This window comes from Ranitomeya imitator, chromosome 6, assembly GCF_032444005.1.
Source record: "Ranitomeya imitator isolate aRanImi1 chromosome 6, aRanImi1.pri, whole genome shotgun sequence".
NCBI classification, from domain to species: domain Eukaryota; kingdom Metazoa; phylum Chordata; class Amphibia; order Anura; family Dendrobatidae; genus Ranitomeya; species Ranitomeya imitator.
Window position 1 is genome coordinate 108022816 of NC_091287.1, and position 24049 is coordinate 108046864.

At 39.3% G+C, this 24049-nt stretch overlaps 1 protein-coding gene across 1 annotated transcript in view; it reads right to left on the reverse strand.

Moving 5' to 3' along the window:
* The window catches only part of THRB (thyroid hormone receptor beta), a 553290-nt gene that overhangs the window by 268179 nt on the left and 261062 nt on the right, over window positions 1-24049 (reverse strand). Inside the window, exon 3 of the mRNA XM_069729993.1 lies at window positions 6310-6356. The gene's annotated coding sequence lies outside the window, so the exon portion shown is untranslated. The remainder of the gene's footprint in view (window positions 1-6309; window positions 6357-24049) is intronic.

Here is a 24049-nt window from a genome sequence, read left to right on the forward strand (position 1 = left end):
CTCTGCCACAGAATTCACAACAGTCTACATTCCAAAATGGTGTCACTTGTGAGGGGTTTCAATGTTTAGGCAAATCAGGGGCTCTCCAAACGCAACATGGCGTCCCATCTCAATTCCAGTCAATTTTGCATTGAAAAGTCAAATGGCGCTGCTTTGCTTCCGAGGTCTGCCATGCACCCAAACAGTGGTTTACCCCCATATGGGGTATCGGCGTACTCACAAATTGTACAACAACTTTTGGGGTCCATTTTGTCCTGTTACCCTTGGTAAAATAAAACAAATTGGAGCTTAAGTAAATTTTTTGTGGAAAAAAGTTAAATTTTCATTTTTTTTTTAAACATTCCAAAAATTCCTGTGAAACACCTGAAGGGTTAATAAACTTCTTGAATGTGGTTTTGAGCACCTTGAGGGGTGCAGTTTTTAGAATGGTGTCACACTTGGTTATTTTCTATCATATAGACCACTCAAAATGACTTCAAATGAGATGCGGTCCCTAAATAAAATGGTGCTGTAAAAATGAGAAATTGCTGGTCAACTTTTAACCCTTATAATTCCCTAACAAAAAAAAATTTTGGTTCCAAAATTGTGCTGATGTAAAGTAGACATGTGGGAAATGTTACTTATTAAGTATTTTGTGTGACATATCTCTGTGATTTAATTTCATAAAAATTGCGAAATTTTCTAAATTTTTGCCAAATTTCCTTTTTTCACAAATAAACACAGTTAATATCAAAGAGATTTTACCACTATCATGAAGTACAATATGTCTCGAGAAAACAGTGCCAGAATCACCAGGATCCGTTGAAGCGTTCCAGAGTTATAACCTCATAAAGGGACAGTGGTCAGAATTGTAAAAACTGGCCTAGTCCCTAACGTGCAAACCACCCTTGGGGTAAAGGGGTTAAGAAGGGAGTCTTGGCAGTTTAGAGCCCTTCAGACTTCTAACATCACTGCAGTAGTGACAGAAACATGTTTAAACATCCCATGTTGTTAATCAAATGAGAAAATAGAATTTTAATGACCCAAATGCTGTCTATTAATGAATTATTGATAAGCTAAAAAGGAACTAAACTTTTGTCCAGCAAAGTGGAGTATGGTTTCAATAAAAGCTTATGATTTTCTATTGAATCTGTACTCCACTCTGGGTGCTCGCTCAAGCAGGAATTGCGCTCTTCTGCCTCCAAAGCTGTGTACTTCACAGCAAAAATGTATTTATTTTTTAAGTGTGCACTAGGTGTTCATCAATCTGGGAGGTGTCCAGGGCACATCCTTGCATCTACTGGTTTATAGCTACAAGGGTCTTCATCTGCTGAGGACCTAGTATGATACTAAAGCCCACTGGATCTGTCAATTGACAGCAGCGTATTGGGATGATTTACAATAGAATCCTGGACACTTCTCAAGTTTGTAAACCCCCAGCAGACATTTGACTTATTAGTATTTGGTGCATGAGCCATTAAAACATGTTTACTCTTTTATACTATCAGCATATTGTACAACTTGGGGACATTTAAAGGGAAATATGGTGGACAAGTATTTTTAGGAGAAAATTGTAAAACATACCTGTACAATATTTTTTTGGTGTGAGAAACACAATTTATGCTATTGTGGAATATCTATAACAGATTCTATCCAGTAACACCAAAATGCCCAATATAACACATACAATGCTAGATGGTTTGCATAAAAAACCTTAACATTGACCTCCACGTTACATCCTCATCATTTCATGCCTGAGGTCTGCTGTGACAATCTAAAACCACCTGGTAGCGGGCCATGAGCATTTCACATGAAATGATATGACAATCTGCCTGCAGATCATATGTTGAACATTTACATTCTGTTTGCTTAGAGAAAACTGTTTGAAATGGTAATATGTCTAAGAGATATTCAAGGTCATTCTCAATCAACATTTGGCTCGCTACATGCAAATTCCTGTGCAATGTAAGCATCATATAAATGTTATTGTAAAGAGCCCGGCCAATAAAGTGCCCAAGTAACTTTTTTCCATCATGATAAAACACATGAATCTTTAAGAAACAAAGGAAGAGCTGACAGATTTCTGACTACAATCACTACTCCTAGCATGCTCCATCAATGTGACAAACATTACCTGACACCAAACGCTTTCACAGATTGGAATCGAAAGACTATTTGTGACTTTATCTACACGGTCTGCTCATAACAAAGTGGGAACGCTTGGTGGGAAGCCACTAAATGCCACTATGTGTAGTCTGTGTGTGATGGATGCCACTGTATGGCATCTGTCAAAGGTATCTATTACTAGTCTTGAAAGATAGGAGACAAAAAAAGCGCAAATAGGGTCTTATCCCCAGGATTGTTCTTAATCAATTGTGAGAGAACTGCTCACCTGGTGGTACACAGTACAAGCGTGTAGTTGTCAGCTGCTGCAGATCCACAGGTCGGCGTTGCAACCTCTCAGAACCGTTATAATAAATGAAATGTGGATTACATCCGCGCTGCGACAAATAATAGATCCAGATATACTGTTAGGGTGTTCGGGTGGTTTATTCAACGCGTTTCGAAGCTCAAAGTCTTCTTCTTCAGGAAGTTTCCACACAAAGATAGCAGTTATCTTTGTGTGGAAACTTCCTGAAGAAGAAGCCTTTGAGCTTCGAAACGCGTTGAATAAACCACCCGAACACCCTAACAGTATATCTGGATCTATTATTTGTCGCAGCAGCGCGGATGTAATCCACATTTCATTTATTATAAAGGTATCTATTAAACATATAAGTAATGAGTTTTTTTTAAAGGGAATCTGTCAGTAGGATCAACCCTCCTAAGCCGTCTATATGGACAAGCGGGTCATAGAAAGTAGAATAAAATGATACCTTGATAACTTATGGATGGAGTTGAAGTTCCGAGTTGCTAAGGGACAGCCTCAAAATCTTAATGATTTAGAGATGATCTGCAAAGAGGAGTGGACCAAAATTCCTCCTGACATGTGCGCAAACCTCATCATCAACTACAAAAATCGTCTGACTGCTGTGCTTGCTAACAAGGGTTTTGCCACCAAGTATTAAGTCTTGTTTGCCAGAGGGATCAAATACCTATTTCTCACTGCAAAATGCAAATAAATTTATATAATTTATACAATGTGATTTTCTGGATTTCATTTTTGAATTTCTATCTCTCAATGTTAAAATTAACCTAGCCTTAAAATTATAGACTGTTCATGTCTTGGTCAGTGGGTAAACTTACAAAACTAGCAAGGGATCAAATAATTATTTATTTCACTGTATCTGTGATCCAATGCCTTATTCCAGAGATATCAACACTTTTCTTAATATGTAAATGATCCATTAAGATCTATGGGCCGGTCACCGATCTCCCTTAGAATCTGTCTTCAGAGATAATTTTAAATGAAATTATGCATTACCAGTGTGAGACATGTCATGACTGGCAGTCCGCTCTCTTGACTTACATCTCACATTGATAATGTCTCCTTTCATGTAAAATAAGCTCTGGAGGCAGATTCTTAAGGAGATCTATCCCCAGCCCATAGATCTTAACAGCTTATTTATATAGTCAGAAAAACATGGTCATTTCTGCAATAAGACATCAGATCACAGATACCAAGGTATCAATGTATTCCGCTTCCTGTGACTCGCATATCCATATAGATGGCTTAGGAGGGTTGATTCTACTGACCGATTTATGATGTATCTGTTGAAGTGATGTCATTAAAATGTATAGTGATCGATATCTTATGGCCACCATTTTTCAGAACCATAAAAGTCTATCAAAATTTTTTAAAAATTCTTACACTCACCGAACCACTCCCCTCTAAGGTCCTTCCACTCCTTACCATCACCCATCTTGTCCTGGTAACATTTTTAGTTCGCATTGAATTTTCATGGCTTATCACACTGGGTCGGGGCTTTCAGGTTTGAATAAACCTGGGAGGACTTTGTGTATGTACATGCAAGATCATGGGAATTCAACACGAAAAAGAGTAGCCGGTGGCTTTCACAGGATGATGATGAGGAGACGAGGGGCTGGAGAGGTGAGTATAATACCCTATAGAAAAATTTTGCACATCAGAACTAGAATAAAAAAAAGAGTAATTTTATTGAATAATAACAATTAAAATCATAGACATTATCAATAAATGGTCAACAGTACCAATTGAAAAAGGCACCACAGACCAGAGGAAGGTTATGTCCAGAAGATATAGACCGTACCACCACAAATAAATACACCCTGTGGCCAATTGATAAGCAATGCCATGAAGGACAAAATCGCTATATAAAAGCCACACAAGGACTAATAAGCAGGTGGCATGGTAACGGTAAGTATAAGTTGGTAATAGCTACCTCTGGTCTGATGGTGCCACGGCCCCGCCGCACGTTTCGGCTGCGTGTGCCTTCTTCCCCCAGATGGAGAATAACTTCTCTGTGAATCAAATTTCAAGAGAAAATCTACGAGGACCGGCCAATTCAAATTTTACTTGATCCGCTCATCTCTAGTTACAAGGTCTTCAAATTCTGTTGCTCTAAAATATTAAATTACCCTATGTTTTAGCCATTAGCCAATGGAGGCATTGCTCATGAAAGATGCTCAAAATCCTGTAATTAGGTAAAGCTAATCATAGTATGTCAATTAGAAGACTCTAGTGTTATAATAACTGCACAATGTACTGCTTCATCACTCCATATAGCAAAATAATGTGCTAAAAAGCTAGTGCCTAATTTGGGTGTAATTAAGTTTTAGTTGACCCTTCAAAATGATTAGGATTAATGTGAAAATGATGAGCTCATTAAATAACATATTACAACTTGTCATATCATGTATCATATTACGTATATGCCAATTAATGCAAAAGAAACATTAAAAGTAAAATGTGCTTAATTGCTACTTGGATCTAATCGTGTCTTCAGATATATTACATCAAAGTGCGGGCTAATTACGTCTACTGTGGAAATGTTTCAGTGCTATTATTGATATTGCTTACATTAGCTGGCCAAATCATTTAGAACTTGGTTTCATATGAATTCATGGGTTTCCCACCTAAATCTTAATATGTTGCATTCCGTGTTCCCTCCCTGTAGAGCGCAGTGGCCACGCATCTGTAGACAAAGCTGAAAATGAACCCCGATTCAAGTTTCCCTAACCACGAGCGGCAAAGAACAGCGGCAGGCAATTTTTTTTTTCAGTGAATAAAGCGGAGCTTCAGATAAAACACAGTGGGAAATTTATCAAGACTGTTATTTTATATACCAGTCATGATCTAGTGCCTAATGGAGGAAGATGCACCAAATTCATGAAGATCAATGAAATTGGCACATAAAAATGCAAAGAGTCCAGCCGATATGGATAAAAACATTAGAAAACATAATCCATATAGTGAGTGTCACAGAAAGAAATCATTGCATTAACCAACATGTTTCAGACATACCCTTGTCCTTAAAGGGGTTGTCCGGGATTTTTATATTGATGGCCTATCCTTAGGTGTTATAGGTGACACCTGACACCCCTGCTGATCAGCTGTTCCAAGTGTCAGGCAGATGTGCTCAGTTGCGAAGTGTAACTACACAGCTCGTTCAACTGTACAATGGCCGCCGCAGGTACTGCACATCTGCCTCTATTGATTCGAATAGCGGACGCATGTGCAGTACCCAGCTATGGCCACTATACAGATGATGGAGCCATGCAGCCCCATAACACATCACAACTGGCATCAGGAATAGCTGATTCGCCGATGTGCCAGATGTCGCACCCCCACCCATCAGATATTGATGATTATCTTAAGGATAGGCCTTCAATATAAAAGCCCAAGCCCCAGACAATCCTTGCAGGCTGCCAACAAATACCAGAGCAGCGACATTGGACCTCCTGAGGGCGAGTATTGGTATGTTATTTTGTATGTCTACAAGTCTAAGCTCAAATGAAAAATGAAAGATTGTTATGGACAGCCCCTTCAAATGTTGTGCCTACAAGTGATCACCTTTTTTCCCCATTGGAAGAATCAGAGTGCTGCCTTTTTTTAGTTTTAGTTAAAAATATCTGTTTCTTGACTGTATAATAAAATAGTGAGTATAATCTGTCACTATGAATATAGCAATATGTTAGGATATCGCTGAAAATAGACTCATTTAATAGGTAAAGTGGTTCCAAACTAGAGCATCACTATAACACCAACTCCATAAATTACCACTGTACATCATAAGACAAAAAAAGAAGAAATAATGGCAGCTTGTATTGGAATTCTTTGGAGAGCGAGCAGAACCTCGAGGGCAGAGATTCCAAATGTAATAACAGGTAACAGCAGGGATGGATCTGTACCTCATTTGAAAGATGGTGTTGTCTCCTCTGTAGAAGATGTGTGAAATCTGCAAATTAGAAAGGAAAAATGCATTAGATTTATTAATAAATCATTTCATAGCGCTTTATTCTTTTATGGGAGACGGAAACATATTTCTTACACTTTAGAAACTGCTGCAGATCATCATTATCCAAGCTCATGTTATTATTTCTCTGGATGGTTTCACTTATTTGTTTCTCATAATGTCAGAATTAAAATCCTAGAAATCTATTAATTCTGATAAATGTGCTTTTTTTTTCATTTCAGTTATAGACAGCATAGTTCATTGAAAATTAATTCCAGAATGCAAAATCCAAAATCTCAGTCTAGTCTACAGACAGCTATAGGTCAGGTAAGCACCGAAATGTCATATACTAGAAGAAGCAAATGCCTCCTGCTGGGTCATGTTTGTAGATGACATGATAAAAAAGGCCTCGTGATCGTGACACATAACAAGGGTCAATACAATTTGATCATGTCTGAGCGGTCGTGACAAATATTCCCCAGAATCAATAATAATTGAAAAAATGTGTTTATTGTTGACCAATATAGTTCTTCTATATATACAATATCATTACTGGTCTAGGTAATCAGTCATGATGTATCATTAAACAGTGCGCCTATGGACGTTTTTTTCCGCAGCATGTGCACAGCGGTTTTTGTTTTCCATAGGTTAACATTGTACTGTACACCGCATGGAAAACTGCTGCGGATCTGCAGCGTCAAAACCGCTGCAGATTCGCAGCAAAAACTGCAACGTGTGCACATACCCTAAGATGCTCCATGTGGACATTTGCCCCATATAATGCTGCACAAACATTGATTATGCCCCATAAGATGCTCCATGTAGACATTTGCCCCATATGCTGTTGCTGCGATAAAAAAAAATAAAACAAAATCACATACTCACCTCTCATCGCTCAGGCCCCCGGCACTTGCTATATTCACCTGCTCCCTGTTCCAGCACTGGCAGCCCCTGCGTCTTCCCCGTCCTCTGCACTGACTGTTCAGGCAGAGGGTGGCGCGTACATTAATCGCGTCATCGCGCCCTCTGACCTGCGCGTCAGTGCAGAGGACGAGAAAAACGCAGCGGCTGCTGGTGGTGGTGGAATGGGGAGCAGGTGAATATCGCACACTGCGTTATACTCACCTACTCCTGGCAAGGTCCCTGGTTCCCAAGCAGCTTCTTCCTGTGTTCAGCGGTCACATGGTACCGCTCATTACAGTAATGAATATGGACCCGACTTCACGCCCATAGGGTTGGAGCCGCATATTCATTACTGTAATGAGCGGTACCATGTGACGGCTCACTACAGGAAGAAGCTGCCGGTGCCGGGGAACCAGGGACGTCCGGGGACCGCGCCAGGAGCAGGTGAGTATTATTAGACAGCTGCCGGTCTCCCTCCCGTGCCAACCCCTGGGAATGACTCAAGTATAAGCCGAGGGGGGCAATTTTAGCCTAAAAAAATGGGCTGAAATTCTCGGCTTATACTCGAGTATATACAGTATATGCAAAGTAACGCAAAGCTTTAAGCACAAACTAATTTTCAAAATGACTGATTAATAGTGGAAATCAGGATTTAACATAAGTGGTCGGGTTTGTCATCACACCATATAATGATGAGGTCTCAGTTGATAGTAGACTTAAAACAGTGGTTTATTCAACGCGTTTCAAGGCTCTGAAACTTCATAATTATTGCGGCAGCGCGTATTTAATCAACACTTCCTATAGTATACTGCTTCATATGGTCAGTGACCGGCTTGTGGATCTGCGGCAGCCGAAATCTTTATATGCCTGCTTTCAGCTTCACCAGGTGAGCGATTTTCTTGGTGATTCCTCCATTCTTTTTGTGAGATAAGACCCTATTTGCGCTTTGTGTCTCCCTTTTTCCCTCCAAATATCACACCATATAGGCATGAGAGTTCCTGTTCCTTACAGAGAAACGGTCTTGTGCCCAGCAAGGTGCCTGAGCTTAGCACTCGGCAGCTTTATTTCCCAGGCTTGTGGCACAGTCACGCATATTCCATGAAATGATAGATTAATCTGATGTGATGCGAGTTCAAAAGGCTCCATTCACGCTGATAGCGCACAGATTTATCTCAGAATTGTGTATTGTCATCAGTGTGGTTTCAGACGATTTCCTGGGACTGAAAATCTCATCTATTTCCTTTTTGATAAGAATGAAACAGAAATTAGCACATTAGTGATATTTATCACGCATGGCCATGGCTGCTCTTAAACGTTCAAATACACTTTTCTAGATTAATTTATTACATATTAGCAGATCAAAGTGTAAAAAACACATAATCATATATAAATGGAGGTACAAACTAAAAGTCTCAAAAGTGAACTGTTAATAGTGCTTCACAGTAGAAGAGTACATATGACATTTGGGAAACACAGCTCCCAGCCAAGACATCTCTGCTATACAGCATAAGTCACATATGTAATATTTGTCACTAGTTTATGCTTATCATCATATTGCCAGATCTCTTGCTTGATTAAACTTCACAATACAGCTGATCATGGCAAAGTCTGCTAGTTCCCTCTCCTCCATATGGCAAGAACAGAGCGCAGGAGAATGGCTAGAAAGTAGAGAGCCATTGGGGAATTTTTACCAAAGCAGGGGTAATATATACCAATGCTCTGCTGTGCCCTCTAGTGGACTATTTAATGCTAGATAAACAACCAACGGGCAAACCTAAACAAATAACCAAATGTTTAAAGCCTGATCACAATACACACATTGCACAGATCACTCATGCCCAAGTAATGACTTTGCTGAATGAATAGAGAACAATTGTGGGATATGTTTTGTATTGTATTTTTACAGCTGCACAATAAATTGGACCTCTGAACCATTTCCTGCTAGTTAACTGCAATCTTAAAATGTTACTTTTTGTAAAAATGACCACAGTAATATATTTGTGATATAATCTGTGGATTATTTCTATGGGACTAATCTGATGATGGGTTTTATAAACCAATATTAAAACACTTAACATGTTACTAAGATTAAAATGAATCTGTCAGTAAGAACAAACTCCCAAACCTCCTTCATATATGACCATTCAAGTATTTGAAAGGTAAATCCATAAATACTTTCATACCTTCTATCTGTTGCTGCATTCCCAAGAAATAATCATTTTAGTCCAAATGCAGATGAGGTGTTAAGTGCTTTGGACAAGACCGAGCACTACTGGAGCCTCTCTGTACAGATGTTGTTTGTCCACTTAGAAACAGACTCTTTAGCCTGATTGATAGCTCAATGTCGGTGTGACATCAGACGCCAGGCAAGGAAATCAGACAGTGAGCTATTGAAATCAGACTGTGAGCTATTAATCAAGCTAAAGAGGTTGGTGCCAGGAAAACAACCTTGGGAGGCAGAGGCTTGGCAAGATCTCTGTTCTGCCCAGAGCACTTAATGCTTTATTTGCATTTGAATTAAAACGCTATTTTTGGGGGGAATGCAGCAACAAATAGAAGATATAAAGGTGTCAATGTATTTAGCTTTTAAAGACCTGCATGCTCATGTATGCCATTTGTTTGGTTCATCTTACTGACAGATTTAATTTCACTTAATAAATTGCTATGATATGCTGAGAGGTATATTTTAGTTATGAAACATGCAAAATTGCACATATCAGGAATATCAGTGTATCTATGGTTCCAATGCAAATGAAAAACCCCTAACATATAACTAATCCCCTTATCACTAGGATGTAGGGAACTGTTTGCACAAGGTTATATTCACATTTCCATTTGAAGAACTTTGCAGAAATTCACTGTAAATAATCCTCAAGACAAAAAGCTCCTACAGCCCAGTGGACTCTTTCCTGAGCATTTGCCAAGGAGTCTAAACATAAGCCAAGGAAATGCTGCCCAGACTGGTTAACACTTCCTCTCACCAAAGTAGAGAGGGGCGGAGATTCTTGCCTTGTTCTAAATATCAACTTGTTTCCATCCATATCTAATAATATTTAGGTGACGTTACCCATTAATGCCACTCAGTATGATTCATACAATCTGGAGTAACATTTCTGGATTTTTATATTAGGGGTCTGAAAATGATTGTAGACTTAGTGTGATTGTTTTTTTTTATTGTATTTTCCAAAAAACATAACAATAAAAGAAACCCCAAAGATCCCCTTGCCCCATATCACATCCAATCCTCCAAACAATAGTTCACATTATACCATAGACCACAGGGATTTCGATAATCTATGGTACAATAAGGCCTCGATTCATCAAAGCACTCCTGAAAGAATTCTTTGAAAAGTCAACATTTTTGTACAACTGGGGAGTTGAACAAACATGTTGTGAATTTTGGCATTTTCAGAGCAGTTTGTCCGAGCTTTGCAAAAATGGACAGAACTGTGGTGGGATGTTGGCGCGGCGGGGGCGTGAAGCCACAGCATGTCTACGCCAGAAATCTAACTCCAGCTGTAGACTGTCAAATGCTACTTGTGAAACGCTACTGATTCGTTAATTGTTGCGTGACTCTACATGAATCATGAGCATCTGACTCCTGCATGTCACCTCATCAAAACTGGTGAGAAAATTGGTAGTTTTGATGAATCAGGACCTTAGTCTCCATCTATCCTGTAATGTGAAACAAGATAGGAGGAAAATGTCAGGTATGTACCGTGTTGGACTTGGGTGCCAAGGGTCCACCAGTAATAAAGACTTTGTGGTTCCCACTTTTCACCTGCATATTACACTACCCACATTCACAAATTTACCTATACCTCTATGTAATAAACTGGGTAGTTTGGTTAATGAATGATGAGATACTTCTTTTTTTCGGTAGAGAGTGAATCAAGTGAATTATGCCAAGTACTGCCCATACAGTGGTGTTGGGGGCCCAGATCTGCACAGGAGCCCACCGGGGGATTCCCCTGTTACCCTATGGGCCAGTCCGAGCCTGGGTATGTATGAGGAAAACAAGTCAATGTTATTCTGTAAATATAGGAGGCTGAGAGACCTCTATGTATAAGCTACAGTCATATGGTAATTAGGAAGGTGCATAGTACAGAATGTACAGGTTTGTTCATATATAGCACAACATAGAACTCTGAGGAAGAATCAGCAGCCGAAAGTCATCAGGACGACTAAGCTAAGTAAGTCAGCAGTTACAAATCTGGTCCAGGTCAGAGATATAGCCGTATGACCGGGTGTATCGAGCTAAGGGGCCCATAGGGTTTCAAACATGTTAGCAGGGTCTACATTTATAAGGACATATTTCTGCATTTGAAGCAAAGTATTCATTTCAGACACAAACTCGGGCATTGTAGGATTGTAAATTTCTTAACGGTAATAACGAACATATGTAAGTCTTTTTTCTATGTCAAACATGTCCATAGCCGAAGTCTGAATTATTTACTTTTATGATATAAAATAACTTTTAGTATAAAATCTTGATGTAATGATCTTTCCACAGAAACAATAAAGAATAGTAATGAGATCTATGTAAAATAGAAGAGGCATTAACATTAATGTTCAAAACACTGTAAAATCAGCATTGAACTGTTACATTTACATTTTACACTAATGTAATGCTAGATTGGTTTTTTGATGTTCCTCGTACCTGTAAAGTATTTTCATGCAAACATTTTCATCAGACTGTTTATCATAAACCTGATGTATTATTTATGTCTCTGCAGTTTTTATGTGAACTTTGCACATGATTGGAAAAATGCCACCGTGAGAGCAGCGTCCAGGAATTTCAATGGAAATAAGACACTATTCACAAATCCAGAATTGTCATGTTGAAAACAAAAGCTGGATATATTCACTTCCAGCAAAATTAGAACAGTGCACTGCTTACAGCTGTTAAAGGGATAATAAGGTCAGGTTTATAATTATGAGAACCAGGACCCATGTCTAAGGTAACACACATTCACACAATCATTTTTAAATTATATGTATTTCATGTAAATTAAATTTAGGTCTGTGTTTAAAAAAAAAGGCATAACGAGAACTATTTAAATAGCTCAACACAATGAAATTGGTTTTTGCACCTTCAACACAAAATTTGGAACTTAGTAGAACACCTTCTGCCATTAGGGCCTGCTGCTAATGTGAAGGCTAGCCAGACACCAACTTCTGATAGCGTTCCTGAGGAATCTTAGCCCATTAATCATTTGTAATGGCCTCCAGCTCACTAATATTCTTGTTTTTTTTATACTGAAACCTCCTTCTTGAAATCCTATCAAAAATTGTATATTGGGTTCAATACAGGAAACTGATGGCTACTTCAGAATCTTCCAGCATTTCTTCTGAAACCAAGCGTTGGTGGGCTTTGAGGAATGCTTGTGATCATTGTCCCGTTGTAAGGTCCAATGACATCCAAGTTTCAGCTCCCTCACATAAGTCATGACAATTTGTTCTTAGATTTCCTTATGCTTGATTAAATCTATCTTACCCATCCACGTGCTGCAGGCTTCCAGTTCCAGATGAAGCAAAGAACCCCTAGGTATCACCTAGCCACAGCCATGCTTCACTGTAAGTAGGGAGTTCTTTTCAGAGTATGCACCATTTTTCCTCATCCAGACATCCCATTGATCTTAAGTTCCAGAAATTTCCAAGTTTGTTTCATCCTTCCATAGAACAGAATCCCCAAATTGTGTAGCTTATTCATACGTCTTTGAGCATACTGGAGTGAGCTTTTCTGGTGCTTTTGGGTCAGCAGAGGAGTACATCTTGGAAAGCAGAAATGGTGACCTTAACTGTTCTGTATGAAAAAAAACTGTACAAATTGATACCTCAGTGCATGTTGCCAGCATGCCTTGCTGCAGGTCTTTTGCAGCCAATCAAGGGTTCTGACCACTTGCCTCTGCAGAAATCTGGTAGCAGCTGGAGATAGCTTTGTTTTTTTGCCATATCCAGATCATATAGTCAGAATTTCTTTAAATTTGAAATTGCAAACTATGATTAGATAAGTACAGGAACATTCAATACCTTTACTATCTTTTGGTTTCCTTTTCCATGTTAGAGTAAGACAATTACTCTTAATGTTTTGGACTACTCTCTTGACAGCATAATATTTTTAGTGAACTGGAGGTCATTGCCCATGAGGAATGGGCTAAGATTCCACAGGAACGCTTCCAGAAGCTGGTGGAAAGCTAAGGTATCCTCTTTTCAATGTCAGCTTTTTTAACAGATGGTGTTAGGTTTGCATCAAGAATTTGCTGAAATTTCATTGAAACCCATTCTTCCCTATCTAATGTTCCCCGTGCCATTGGTTGCAAAGCAACCCTAATGCATGATTGATCAACCCCCTTACTTAATGGTTGGCAAGATGTTCTTTTCCTGAAATTCTGTGCCTTTTTTTTCTCCACACATACCTTAAAGCACTGTGGCCAAATAGTTCTATTCTAACCTCATCGGTCCAAATGACTTGTTTCCAAAATGCATCAGGCTTGTTTAGATTTTTTTTGCATAATTCTGATGCCAAATTTGATGATGAGGATGCAGGAGAGATTTTCTTCTGATGACTTTTCCATGAAGGCCATATTTGTACAGAATTCAGAGTCTGCTAAATCTTTCGCAAGGTCTTTTGCAATCAAGCGGGGGTTCTGATTTGCCTCTAAAGCAATCCTATGAGCAGCTCTCATTGAAATTTTGCTTGGTCTTCAAGACATTATCTTATCTTCCACTGTTCAAGTTAACTGCCATTTCTTAATTACATTTTGGTCTGAGGAAAGGTCAACTTAAAAACACTTTGCTATCTTCTTATAGCCTTCTCCTGCTTTGTGGGCCTCCACCATTGTCATTTTCAGAGTGCTAGGCAGCTACTTTGAAGAACCCATGTCTGCTGTTTTTTGGCACAAGGTTAGAGGAAACTGGGTTTTTATAAAGCTGGGAAATTTGCATCACCTGACCTTTCCTAATGATGATAGTCAACAAGCCATAACCCTAACAGGCTAACTAAGGTCTCAAACCTTGGTCAAAATTATTTGAGTACACAAATCTCCAAGGGTTCCCAAACTTTTGCATTGGACCATTATCCTTTATGTAATTTTTAAAATGTAAAAAAATGACATTCTTTTGCCTAAAATACAAAGGAATTGTGTCATCTTTAACTTTTGTCTTTTTAGAGATCATTTAATCTTCAACTTGCTTAACAGTTCACAACAACAGTACTTTTGACCAGGGGTGCCCAAACTTTTATGTACAACTGTATGCACTTCTAGAGTTCTCATGTATATTAATATAGTCACTTCAGCAACTCATTATGTTTCCAATCTAGGGTCGCTACGTGTAAATAAGACAAGTTTAACCTTGTAAAACTCTAAATAAACAATTTATTAGAGAAGAGAACCTTCTGCCCTCACAAACATTAGAATCCTTTATATATCTACAGTGGGTAGCATAAATATTATCTGGGGCTAGTTTATATTAGCTAAGATACTTCTTTAAAATCAGTCGGACTTACAAATACACGCCCACGGCCTTAAAATTAAGCTCCGGTCAGGAAGTGAGTTATTATATGAGGGAATTTCATTTTCTATTACATTAAGATAAGAATCAATATCATATATCAGCCTAATACTAATACTATTCTGGGGAACAGGCTACAAAGCAGTTCTGTACATGAAAAGTTCATTGCTCCAAACTTTTTTAATGAACTGAATAGCTGCCTATTCACTGGAAATACAGAAGCTGTCAGCCGAAAGCTCCAAAAGCTATTTCTCATGACTCCATCTAAACATACACACTTTGCCAATTTTAGTGAAGAGAATAAAATTATTTGCTGCCAGAGGGCTAATTCCATTTTCCTCTACATCATGTACTATTGGAGAAAAGTACAAAGGCCTCCTTACAAAATTGACTTAATAGTTTAGGGCTTTAAAGGGAAACCTGTCAGGAGATTCATGCTACCTGAACCACGTGCAGCATGAATCAAGCACTGGCTGCATTATTACAGCCCTGTATGGTTTACTATGAAAAACTGCAGCTCTTCAGAGAAAACATACCATATCAAAAGCAGACTGGGGTCTATGCGTCTCAGATGACGAGTTTAAGAGGTCAGTCCCTAGGCAATTTCTTCTCACTGCACTTGCCTTGACTGACAGGTCTCTCCCTATCATTAATCTGATACTGGGGGACAAAGCCGCAAAGGACCTGCTTTGGACTAGTAATTAGAGATGCATAGTCCCCAATTGGCTTTTCAAAAACATACTTGATAGCAATAATAGAATCATTGTCTGATGGTTGTCAATGTCAATGGTTCGGTCAGCATGAATATCCTGAAAGTTTCCTTTTAACATTGACTTTTACATTTGGCTTCTCTCTGCTGTATAACCTGTTTAAAGATTATTTTTAAAGCTGTGCTAAATTTATCAAATATTGTGCAACACTAGTACACACAGGAAAATAGCTAACTGTTCAACAAGGAGAATAGTTTACAGTTCATAAATAAAACTCATTAATTTATGTTCACAAAACAAGAATATGTCCAGTCTTATGTAGACATATATTAACTCATAAACGCAAAACAGTTATAGTCAGAGCTTATGAAACATTAGATAGCACTTGTCCAAATTTTACGCTGGCTATATGCCAGTCTGAGCGGGTCCTTAAAGAGGTCGGCCACTTTCTTTTGTGAGTGCAGTTTTCTGCATTAACTAACCAACACTTGTCTATTAAAAGGCTGCTGGTGGTTAAGCTGCTCTCTCTACTGGAGAAAGGTGATGGACTGATCTGCTCCTCCACCAGTACCCATTTAATGGACAGAAGTGCTGGTCAATTTGTGAGGAAAGATACACTAACAAGAGAAAGTTTCCAATCCTTTACAAAAAATCATTACCCATGATTATTATTGGTGAATATATGCTATTAACTGTATTAACTTTCATAGAAATTTAAGCAAGTTTAGAAATGTTGATAAAAATATAATTTATGTTCTGTCAATCTAAAGCTCATATGCAGTTATTGCCAAAAGTGTTTGCACTCTTAAGTATTTCTCCCAGAAACTTATTGCAGTTGCACATGTTTTCTTATACAAATGTTTATTTTCTTTGTGAGCAATGGAAAAAAAACAAGAAACAGAGAAAAAAAGGGCAAAATGGACATCATATCACGCAAAACCCCAAAAATGAGCTGCACAAAATTCTTGGCACCTTTCCAAAATTGTGGGTAAACAACTTTGTTTCAAACGTGGGACGCTTGTTCCATTTCACCAATGGCAAGTGTCAGGTGTGAGCATTATGAAAATCACATCTGAAACCAGAAAAAAGGGGAGAAGTTGACTCAATCTGTGCATTGTTTGACTGCTTATGCCACACTAAGCATGGAGAACAGCAAGAGGAGAAGAGAACTGTCTGAGGACTTATAACATGTGTATACCTAAACATGTGTAATTGCAATAATTTTCTTGGAGAAATACTTCATTTTCTAGAACAATTTCACTTTTGGCCATGACTGTATATACATACAGTATCTACTATATAATTGTCTAAGGGTCACTTCCGTCTGTCCTTCTGTCTGTCGCGGATATTCATTGGTCACGGCTTCTGTCTGTCATGGAAATCCACCAAGTCGCTGATTGGTCGTGGCAAAACGCCCACGACCAATCAGCGACGGGCACAGTCCGCCGGCAAAATGGACACTCCTTCCTCCCCTCCAGTCAGCCCTCACACTAACGCACTCCATTAACGCAGCTATTAACCCTGTGTGACCAACTTTTTACTATTGATGCTTTTTAATCATAATAAAAAAAAAACGTTATTCTCACCCTCCGATGTTGCGCCCTGTCCTCGGCAGTGCAAGTGGCAGGTTCCGGTGGCAAGGATGCTATGCGAGAAGGACCTGCCATGACATCACGGTCATGTGACTGCGACGTCATCACAGGTCCTGCGCTCATACCAACCCTGGGACCGGAAGCTGCCGCGTGTACCGTACACAGCCGCCAAGACTACAAGGGGCCCTCGGAAGGTGAGTATATGTTTATTTTTATTTTAAGTCTTTTTTAACCTGTTACATACGTGGCTGGCCAATATACTGCGTGGCTGGGCAGTATACTACGTGTCTGTGCTGTATACTACATGGCTCTGTGCTGTATACTACGTTGCCGTGCAATATACTACGTGACTGGGCAATATACTACGTGACTGAGCAATATACTACGTCACTGGGCAATATACTACGTAGCTGGGCAATATAGTATGTGACTGGGCAATATACTACATGGCTGGGCAATATACTACGTGGCTGGGCAATATACTACGTGGTTGGGCAATATACTATGTGGCTGGGCAATATACTACGTGGACATGCATATTCTAGAATACTCGATGCATTAGAATCGGGCCACCATCTAGTGTGTATATATATATATATATATATATATATATATATAAAAAAATTGGAACAGCATCAAACACTACCTTACAAAACATGCAAAGCTCTCCCAACCAGCAATACAATGGTCACCAATGGTAGATTCACAAAAAGGAAAGCAGCACAAAAGGATTGAAAAAAAATAAGTGGACCTTAAAGCCTGAATGGCGTGGCAACGTTTCGGATGTAATATCCTTTCTCAAGCCGGCTTGAGAAAGCATATGACATCGGAAACGTTGCCATGCCATTAAGGCATTAAAGTCCACTTATTTTTTTTCAATCCTTTTGTGCTGCTTTCCTTTTTTTAATCTATATATATATAAAAGAGTGACATAGTGATATTACCATTTTACTAGAGTACATTTGTTATTACTTAGTGCATGTACACTGGTGGAATATCGTGAACAATCATGTCAAATAATGGGCCAGTGTAAGCAGAGTGGACTTGTAAAACGTGCATTCATTGGGTGAAATGGTGTTATGCTTAATAATTGTTGTTCTTGACCGCACATTGTCTTGAGAAAATAGGACATGTGCTGCTGACAACAGTGACAGCCTATTCACACAGCATGATCTATTAGTGATCGTTCTGTGAGCATGGAAATGCAGTAGGCCTGTTTAATCAGCATATTAAGGGTATCAGGGTATTATCTTCCGATTACCTTGCATGCAATCGTTAAATGACCAGCAATGGAAAGTCTGCATACACCCTAATTATTGACAATTTATACAGGAGGGTGCAATGTAAGTCCCTATTCACGGGCAGGCTTGGAGGCTAGGGTAGTCAAGAGGTCTGGGGTCAGATAACAAGAGGGCTCATAATATACACAGGGGAAAGGAAAAAGACATAATCAGATGAAAGTCCAGAGTCAGAATTCCAAGGTCAGAGTGCATCAAGGCCAAAGGCGTAATACAAACGGGTAGTCAATAGGAAAATCCAGGGTCCGACAAAAAATATCAGAAGTCAGAGATCAAGGCACAGAGAACAATCCACACAGAGCTACAACTGCCAGAGAATAGAGGCAAAAAGCCAGCAAAATAGCCTAGGAATCACTCAGAACAGAAGACATCTGTAGGAAGCCGAAAACACCCCAACCCTGATTGGGCAACAGGACTGTCACTCACAACATGCTCAAACCTAAGATTGACTGCCAAGATGTCTAACACAATACTGACATGTGCTTAGACTAAAATAAATGATTAAACATTTGTGAAATGCATTTCGGGTGTTTGGTGAGTGAGTATCATATATCTTGATTACTATAGTCACTCTTTGAGCTTTATGTGATTAAATTTTGGGAAATTACTCCATTTGGTAATCCAGCCTGAATTACTATGTGATTATGTATATTTGATATTCTTTCTTATTAATTATTTGTATAATATCCTACATATTTACACAGGTACACTCTTTTCATTCAATGCTTTGCATTGTGATTGGTGTCTTCTTATTTTATGAGCTCCCTTACTGGCTCACCCACCAACTCGTCCTTGTGTCTATCTTGTTGGATACCTATATATTTGTTAATATTTCATCGATAAAAATCATCTAATATATAATTGCCTAGAATACTACTTCCTGCAATTTGTGCCAACTTCCGTGGCTTTGTCCGGAGCTAATGTCCGGAGCTAATGTCCGGAGCTAATGTGCGGAGATAATGTCCGGAGATAATGTCCGGAGCTAATGTGCGGAGATAATGTCCGGAGATAATGTCCGGAGCTAATGTCCGGAGCTAATGTCCGGAGCTAATGTCCGGAGATAAGTGACGTCAACAGTGTCCAGTGTCTGATTGGTTGCCGCCTGCTGCGAGCGACCAATCAGAAACGTGCCGTACTGTGACACACTCCGCCCGCCATTTTGGTGTGATTTTTGAATTTTTACCTCACAGCAAGTTTCTACTGCGTGGAGGCGGGCCCAGTGACGTTGCTCTTCAAGCTCCTGCCGAATTTCGTCAAAAAAATGATAATACCATTTACCAAAACTATATATATTTAGTTGTGAAGTGGTTCAGTGATATTTTCACACCAATTTTGAACTTTTGTTTGGTGTTTTCTCCATATACTGCCTATTATTCACTGACTGTTATACTGAGAGACTGCCGTTTATTAACCTCTTCTTTGCCACATTGGGTATATTGCTCTATTATTTGCCACATAAGGACATTGTCCATTATTGCCCAGCAATTTCTCTGCAATATAAACTGCCTATTTATTAATATCTGCATTCCTGCAAAGAACTATTGCCTATTATTAACTGGCTATTTTCCTACTACCTGACACTGCCCACAACACGCAAAGTTGTCGTCTGATGTCTTTCATCCCTCCCCTCATAAGCATGTTCATGGATCCTGTGTAACTGTACCTTAAATAACAAGAATTGTCAAGAGCTGGTGAGTGCAGCCATTTTTTGTTCTTTCTTACTATTATTTATTAATTGTATTATTCTTACATTTGAATAAATAAAGTATATATGGATTCTAGACTCCCGATTCTTTAGAATCGGGCTGCCATCTAGTTATTTATAAAAACAAAACAACTGTATTTACTCTAGTCCTGACACTTATCTGTTGTTTTTGGTTTCCTACTGTGCTGTGCCTTTGAGACCCTCTATCCTGTCCGGGGAGACAGAGTGTAAAAAAATAGAAGATTTGGAACCTTGGCTTACCGACTTCACAACCCTACAATTCCTAATGTTCATTGCATTGTGATGACGAAAAACATTTTTCAACACTCACAGTCTGTAATGTACGTCTGATTGGTATATCTTTCTATTTATAGGGGTTGAACTTACATACAAGCCACTTGTCTAAATAGGTGAATAGGAGTATCGCATATGAAAATATCCATGCTTGCGGCAAGTGCAAGGATTAAGACTAGTGATCTCACCATTTTTACTGAACAGTAATGTATTTTTATCCAGACATAGAAACCTAACGCCTGTCACCACTATGTATGCTCTAAGTGACAACTTATTATATTTATATTCAGGGTGCATCATTTTTTATTGCTTTTAAAATATATTGAATCTCACCCTACAGAATAAAATTAAAGTCCAAAAATACTCCACACTGTAATAGTCTGTGTATATAATAGATGGAAACAATATCTAATATATAATTGCCTAGAATACTACTTCCTGCAATTTGTGCCAACTTCCGTGGCTTTGTCCGGAGCTAATGTCCGGAGCTAATGTCCGGAGCTAATGTCCGGAGCTAATGTCCGGAGATAAGTGACGTCAACAGTGTCCAGTGTCTGATTGGTTGCCGCCTGCTGCGAGCGACCAATCAGAAACGTGCCGTACTGTGACACACTCCGCCCGCCATTTTGGTGTGATTTTTGAATTTTTACCTCACAGCAAGTTTCTACTGCGTGGAGGCGGGCCCAGTGACGTTGCTCTTCAAGCTCCTGCCGAATTTCGTCAAAAAAATTATAATACCATTTACCAAAACTATATATATATAGTTGTGAAGTGGTTCAGTGACATTTTCACACCAATTTTGAACTTTTGTTTGGTGTTTTCTCCATATACTGCCTATTATTCACTGACTGTTATACTGAGAGACTGCCGTTTATTAACCTCTTCTTTGCCACATTGGGTATATTGCTCTATTATTTGCCACATAAGGACATTGTCCATTATTGCCCAGCAATTTCTCTGCAATATAAACTGCCTATTTATTAATATCTGCATTCCTGCAAAGAACTATTGCCTATTATTAACTGGCTATTTTCCTACTACCTGACACTGCCTCTTATTAACCTGTTGTTTGCCACCACCACGCTTAAAGCTGTTTAGCTTAGCCAACATGAGCTCTAATAGTAAGGATACTAATGACACAGAGCCCAAAGCTGCTGATGGCGCACGTAAGATTAGGTCTGATAGAAAGTATACTAATAATGCAGAGCAAAAAGACGCCGATGCCGCACGTAAGCACAAACAGCGTGCTAACAAGAGTACAGAGGATAGATGCAAGCGCATGGACACTGTTAAGTATACTAATGACACAGAGTCCAAAGCTTATGATGGCGCACGTAAGATCAGGTCTGATATAAAGTATGGTAATAATGCAGAGCGAAAAGCCGTCGATGCCGGACGTAAGCGCAAACAGCGTGTTAACAAGAGTACAGAGGATAGATGCAAGCGCCTGGATACTGTTAAGTATACTAATGACACAGAGTCCAAAGCTGCTGATGGCGCACGTAAGATCAGGTCTGATATAAAGTATGGTAATGATGCAGAGCGAAAAGCCGCCGATGCCGCACGTAAGCGCAAACAGCGTGCTAACAAGAGTACAGAGGAGAGATGCAAGCGCCTGGACACTGTTAAGTATACTAATGACACAGAGCCCAAAGCTGCTGATGGCGCACGTAACATCAGGTCTGATAATAAGTATACCAATGACGCTGAGCGAAAAGCCGCCGATGCCGCACGTAAGCACAAACAGCGTGCTAACGAGACTACAGAGGACAGACATAAGCGCCTGGACACTGTTAATGCTGCTTGCAATAAACGCATTACTAATGAGTCTTTTGAGGACAAAACTAATCGATTAAGTAATAAAGCTGCTGCTGCACGCTCTCAACGTTGCAAACATAATATTTCCACGTCCTCAGTCATAGATTCTGCCCACAATACAGCTTCTTTTTCTCCATTCATAGAATGTGTGCAGCTTGAAGCTCCTTTAACCGTTGGTAAATCTGCACGTAAGCGCAAACACTGTCCTACTTACACTCCAAATGATAAACGCCGTCGCCTGCACACTGTTAAGTCTGCTTATAAGACATGCTTCACACCTGACTCTTCTAAGGCAACAAACAAACCATTACCAAATGCAGCTGGTGCACGCCGTGAATGGCGCAAAAAAACCGCTTGCACCTCCATATTAATAAACTCTGACCACGATACACCTTCCAACTCCTCAGTGATCGTCTGATGTCTTTCATCCCTCCCCTCATAAGCATGTTCATGGATCCTGTGTAACTGTACCTTAAATAACAAGAATTGTCAAGAGCTGGTGAGTGCAGCCATTTTTTGTTCTTTCTTACTATTATTTATTAATTGTATTATTCTTACATTTGAATAAATAAAGTATATATGGATTCTAGACTCCCGATTCTTTAGAATCGGGCTGCCATCTAGTGTATAATAATTATATAATATAATAATATACAGCTACCAACTAGCATTGCATATTAACACATTGCGAAAGTAGCTATGGGATGTATGCCAATAACTTCTTATTCTACTGTGCAAACTCTTTAAATCTGGAGGAAATGTATTTGACACATAGACAAAACATAAAAGTGATGCAAACAATATAATGTAAGCATGTTTAGAACAGCATGTTCTTTGATAAATGTTTCCATTGTCTCTCATAAGGTTTTCAGCTCCTGTTGTTAAAGACACCTAGTGAAGTCATGGAAAAATACACAAGACATTTATAATTTACAAAATAATTCTTAAACTTATGACAAGTATTCTTCTGCTTAGAACAATCATATGTAGTGTGTAGTGTAAATATATATACAGTGGGGCAAAAAAGTATTTAGTCAGTCAGCAATAGTGCAAGTTCCACCACTTAAAAAGATGAGAGGCGTCTGTAATTTACATCATAGGTAGACCTCAACTATGGGAGACAAACTGAGAAAAAAAAAATCCAGAAAATCACATTGTCTGTTTTTTTAACATTTTATTTGCATATTATGGTGGAAAATAAGTATTTGGTCAGAAACAAACAATCAAGATTTCTGGCTCTCACAGACCTGTAACTTCTTCTTTAAGAGTCTCCTCTTTCCTCCACTCATTACCTGTAGTAATGGCACCTGTTTAAACTTGTTATCAGTATAAAGAGACACCTGTGCACACCCTCAAACAGTCTGACTCCAAACTCCACTATGGTGAAGACCAAAGAGCTGTCAAAGGACACCAGAAACAAAATTGTAGCCCTGCACCAGGCTAGGAAGACTGAATCTGCAATAGCCAACCAGCTTGGAGTGAAGAAATCAACAGTGGGAGCAATAATTAGAAAATGGAAGACATACAAGACCACTGATAATCTCCCTCGATCTGGGGCTCCACGCAAAATCCCACCCCGTGGGGTCAGAATGATCACAAGAACGGTGAGCAAAAATCCCAGAACCACGCGGGGGGACCTAGTGAATGGACTGCAGAGAGCTGGGACCAATGTAACAAGGCCTACCATAAGTAACACACTACGCCACCATGGACTCAGATCCTGCAGTGCCAGACGTGTCCCACTGCTTAAGCCAGTACATGTCCGGGCCCGTCTGAAGTTTGCTAGAGAGCATTTGGATGATCCAGAGGAGTTTTGGGAGAATGTCCTATGGTCTGATGAAACCAAACTGGAACTGTTTGG